This window comes from Panthera tigris, chromosome B2 (genome assembly GCF_018350195.1).
Source record: "Panthera tigris isolate Pti1 chromosome B2, P.tigris_Pti1_mat1.1, whole genome shotgun sequence".
Taxonomy (NCBI): Eukaryota; Metazoa; Chordata; class Mammalia; order Carnivora; family Felidae; genus Panthera; species Panthera tigris.
Window position 1 is genome coordinate 89,727,891 of NC_056664.1, and position 6,000 is coordinate 89,733,890.

Sequence of the window (6,000 nt, forward strand, 5' to 3'; positions counted from 1 at the left end):
GACCACAAGTAACCCTCATATCTCCCATATGTTCCAAACTGTCTTTCAATTAAATATTCATAGGACACACTAAGTATCTGTGTTCTTTTCTGGAGCTTGGGATCCTCTTCCAAGCTCATGTGACTGTTGGCAGAATCCATTTCCTTGAAGTTGTCGGATCAAGATCCTTATGTCCTTACCGGCTTCATTTGGGGCCACTCATGAGGCTCCTAGGGGCTGCCTCGGTTCCTTGCCACACGGCCCTCTCACAACACAGTAGTTTACTTACTTCTTCAAGGCCAACAGGAGAATTTTTCTCTGTAGGAAGGGCCCAGTATGTTTTTTTAATAAATTGGGCCCACTCAGATAATCTCCCTTTGGATTATCTCAGTCAACTGATTTGGGTCCTTAGTTACATCTAGAGTCCCTTCACCCTTGAGAAAATGTAACATACTCACCAGAGTGATATCTCATCATATTCACAGGTCTGCCCACACTCATGTACACAGGTGCACTCAGGTAAGCATCTTGAGGGCCATCTTAGAATTCTGCTACTGCAGAATTCTGTAGTATCTACAGTATTTGATAAAGAGATGATTCCTACAGAGAGTAAAACTAACCCTATATGTGTCCACTATATTTCCTGAAAGTATTGTCTGAAAAACAACAAAACAACAATGGCAACACACACGGAGACACACACGAAAGAAATAACAAGAAATATTTCCTTGCAGAGCTGATTTACCCATAAGCAAAGAAACCACTCACCTTCATATATAAACATAACAAGGCTCTCCACTCAAGAGATGTGTTCTTGGGTTAAGATGAGGGTGATTAACACTAGCAGTAATTTCTCCAGTCTCCATCTGTGTCTGTGACAGACTTCACTAGTAGCCACAGTGACTGCTCACACTGTGCCCAGCCGTGGCTTCAGAATTCTTCTCAGCACAGATCTTCAGAAATCCACAACAATCAGTAGGAGATGACACACAATATGAATCCTATTTACCATCCCTGGGATAAAGTAATGTTTTCAGAAAGTGCCTATTAAAATCAAACAAATTTGAGTGCCAGACATGGGCAAGACACTTCTAAGAGCTTACACTCTCGTTTGGGAAAAATAAAGATATTTCATAATCTATGTGGCTTTTGTTTTTACTCATATTAACATTTACTGGGTATTTTGAAGAAAAAGACTTATTTCCTACCACTTAGATCACAGGCTTAATTTGATAGAACAAAATTGATAGGAAAAGTGACAAGCTTTCAGCTGCTAAGTGTGATCAGCAGATAGAAGTTAGTTTCTTTTAGTAAAAACCACACCTCCTGACAACCAAGAAAGGTGTGAGACAAGGACTCAGATATGAGAAAGTGCTTTAATAGAATTATTCTGGCTATAAGTAACACCAATTCACACTGGCTTTAAATAATAATGTACACCACATAGGATCAGCTATTTTGTCTGTTATGCTCTCAAGGTCTCAGCTTCTTTCTATCCATCTGCTATTCTGTCCTTAATAGCTTCTCCTAAAATTGGTTCTCCTTTGTGTCAAAAGATGACTGTGACAATGACAGTAAAAGCTATGTCTTCATATTCGCAACACCTTTATTTCAGTCCTATTGGGCTTCTAGGGTCATGTGTCCATTTCTGGGCCAGTAACAGTCACCAGAAAATGGGCATCATTTAGTAATCAATTCTCACTGGAACTTGCTGAGGGAGCCAGCTTCCCCAGGAGAACATCACTCAGTTGGGGAGAGGAAATCAGAACAAAATTAAGTTTCTGCTTAGGTCGGGGAAAGGGAAAACAGAAGTCAGATTGGCAATCAAAACTGTCTGCTTCAGATGTAGCTTCTGACTGCACCCAAACCTAACCTCCCTCCCTCAAGCTATGGGCCCTCCTCCTTTCTTTGGCCTGGCCAGATCTTGGATCCACCAAGCACAAGCATGGTGAATCATGCATCATGGAGTAGCAGCACCAGGCAGATTTGATACAGGGTCCAGACACTGCCTGCTCTGCCTAACCTGTCAACAGGGGCTCCCACTGGAGGTGAGACACCATCCATCACAGGGCCTTCCCTCAAGCCCAATAATTTCCTATTGCTGCCATGACAAATGACCAACTTGGTGGCTCAAGACAACAGAAATTTATTAATGCATAATTCTGGAGATCAGAAGTCTAAAATGCCTTGACAAAGCTGTGCTCCTTCTAGAGGCTTCAGGGGAGCATCCACTCCTTTGCCTTTATTACAAGCTTCCTGTATTTCTTGGCTTGTGGCCCCTCCTCCAACTTCAACGTGCACCACTGCAACTTCTGTTTCAGTCTTTACGTTGCCTTGTCTTTCATCTTCCTGCCTCCCTCTTAGAAGGACCCTTGTGTTTACACTGAGCCTGCTCAGCTAATCCAGGACAACCTTCTCATTTCAAGATCCTTCATTTGATAACATCAGGAAAATAAATGTTCCAGGGACTACGACATAGACATCTTTGGGTGACCATTATTCGGCCTACCAGACCCAATTCCACCAACGGCAGGGTCTGTTCCTGGGCCTGGCACAGGGATTCTGAAATGGCTCTTCTCTGTCCAGGAGGCCTGTAGGCCCGTTCCCACATAATTCTTCCTTTGAAAATCTACATTTGAGACTAAACCTCAAACTGGATTGCAAAATGAATCTCCTAGAGATGAGGATGGCTCCAGTCTTACATTAACCCATGCCCCTTCCATTCTCTTAATGGCCTACAAGCCTGGAATACAAAAGGTGTGATGCGGACCAGGTTTAGGACAGGTGCCACAGATAACCCTCATCACCACCATCACAGTGGGGATGGAGAAGCCAGAGGGCAGTATGAGTGGCTGGATGGAAAACAAGAGGTGAAAGTATAACCAGGTAAATTTTCCACCAGCGCTGCTCTGAGCTTGGTCTTCCGGAAGTATGCACAACCAGTAGAAAACAATCCATCTGATATATTCCACACCGTGGCTCAAGATGCTTTTTCCAAAACTCAGAAAACCACATACCACACATGTTATTGTTTTTCATAATAGTATGCAACTCACTTTTTTTTAAGTTAAATACACGTATTTTAAAGAAAACTATGCATTTTCAAAGAAAATATGTATTTAAAGAAACCTCTGTGTAGCATTATAAAAAGGAAAAACCAGTACTATAAACATAAAGTATCATAAAAGTAAATACAATTAAAAATGATTAATGTCAGTAAGTTTTAGCCAGATGCCATAATCTGTCAAGGCTCTGAGCAGAATGCCCAAGCTTTGTTTTATTAAAAAGGATCATTAGCAAGGTTAGAGTCACCATAAAGTCATGCCAATACCAGATTGAAACTTTCCCTTTAATATAATTTAACTGAAAAAAAAATTGAGAAGGGAAAAAGTTTCTCTTACTATAATTCAGTTTATGTAATGCGATACTGAGGCACAAACATCATCTCTTGTGCCACCAGCAGAAAGACACCCATACTTTGGGAAATGCTGGTTGCAGGTATACAGCTGCGAAACTAATCTCTTGCTCAGGGAACACAGTGAGGGAAGGGGGTTCTACTATGCTTGGATCTTATGGACCATATCTCAGTCATGGCACATAAAAAACATAACAGCACTAATAAAGGAACTTGCTTTGGGTTACATAGCTACACAACAGCCTAAAGAAGGCTTAACCCCAGGTGATCTGACTCCAAAGTACAGCTTATTTCGTGTCTGGAGAAGATCCAAATAAGGAAATAACTGCTTTAGGCTTTGGGCTAGAATGGACTCATTCAACTAGTTCCCTTTTTATGTGCACGTACATGTACACACACACACACACACACACACACACACACACAGAGGCTCTAGAACCCAAGGAACATTTAAGCTCTATTCCAAATGTTCTTACCTTCTAAACAAGGAAGAGTGTCAAACTTAGCTGCCCATTGGAAGTTTTAAGAACTACCGAGGTGTGGCCTGGGTGTCCCCAAGTCCTCTAGTGATTCTGACGTGCAGTTGAGGCTGAGAGGCATTAGTCTGTAGAGGCCGTGGAGATCAACGGGAAGTGGGCTCTGTGGTTAAACAAACCTAGCTCAAATCCTGGCTGCTGTGCTTAACAGAGAAATGACCTTAAGTCATTGATTCTTAAAGCATAGGTGGTCCAATATTCCCTGTGAACATGTTAGAAATGCAAACTCTCAGACTCCACCCCAGACCTACTCAATCAGAAACTTCTGGAGTTAGGGCCCAGCCATCTGAGCTTTAACAAGTTCTCCAGGTGATTCTGATGTGCTGAAGTTTGAGAACACCTGGTATAGGCAGATTTTCTTTCTGGGCCTCAATCTCCCCTTTACAAAATGGAGATAATATCCTCTTTTGCTGTGTTGCTGTTTAAGTTCTACAAGATAATGTGAAAGGATCAAAGTTCTTGGAATACAGTAGGTGATCAATAAATGCAATAAATGTTTTTTATTCAAAGAGTAATAATGTTGAAGGGACAATCCAAATAATATGGATGGCCCTGGAGCCCATCCTCTGGTGTGTTGGATTTTTTTTAATGTTTATTCACTTGTGTGTGTGTGTGTGTGAGAGAGAGAGAGAGAGCGAGAGAGAGAGAGAGAGAACGAGTGGGGGAGGGACAAAGAGAGAGGGGACAGAGGATCCTAAGTAGTCTCTAAGCAGAGAGCCCAATGTGGGGCTCAAACTCATGAACCATAAGATCATGACCAGAGCCAAAGTTGGATGCTCAACCGACTGAGCCACCTAGGTACTCAGATTTTTTTAAGCATAATTTTCATTTAGGATCTTCAGAAAATACATGGGACAGGTGGGGAGGGGAAAGCAATATTGTGCAATAAAAGATCCTAAAAATCCCCTCTCCCATCTCTGCCATTCTCCAGAGTCTCCTTACAGAAAGCATCTGCTCCCCACAAACCCTCTGATTCCATCCCAGCTTCCATCCGTTCACATGCCCTGAAACACTCCACTTTCCTTTTTACTCCTCTCCACCTGACCTGCCTTTTATCCTTACAGGCTTCTCTCTCTTTCTAGTGAACGCAGGATTTGGTCCTTTCCGATTCCTGCTTAAATGAAGAACTTCCATGCAAAGGAACTAATATATTATTTACTCTGAGGTATTGAGATAAGCAATGTGCTGATAGATTTGAACACACTGAGATGATGGAAATATTCATGCTGTCCAGGTATACCTACAGAACACACATCTTCCAAAACTTAAGCACGAGTTCCCAAAAGCATGGACACAAATTTTCCAAAGTCTGACATTTCCTCTTTTACAATTTTGCTAAATCTGACTTTGAACACTGATCTAATAATTCTTTAGCTATGTATAGAATAAGTTCACACTTTCTGACCATTTTTCACAAGAAAAACTGATTGGTGGGGCACCTGGGTGGCTCAGTCAGTTAAGCGTCCGACTTCAGCTCAGGTCATGATCTCATAGTTCATGAGTTCAAGCCCCCACTGGGCTCTGTGCTGACAGTTCAGAGCCTGGAGCCTGCTTCAGATTCTGTGTCTCCCTTTCTCTCTGCCCCTCCCCGGCTTGCTCTCTCTCTCTCTCTCTCTCAAAAATAAATAATAAACATTAAAAAAATCTTTTTTAAGAATAACTGATTGGAGCATTATACCAATTCTACAGGGCTACAAAACTGTATTGTCATCTCAATTCCATATGAGGCGTTCTTTGCTCTTGTAGAGCCATGAGCATGATAAGCAGAACGTCCGATTCCTCTGTAAATTACAGCAACAAGTATTGAAAGTTTATATACTTTCAATATATAACAGTGAGGAGACTACATTCAAGAACATATATATTAATTTAAGATGCATATTACATCATCTATAAGAAGTAGACATATAATACATTATGCATCTACAGAGATTTATACTTTAGGACACACTTTCATATCTGCTCCTCCATGGTGGAGGCTGTCTTACTTGCTTTGTCCCCTGTGACCCTGCCACACTGGCTGGCCCTGCTCAGATCCAGCCGCTACCTGGCAGAAAGAACAATGCCTGC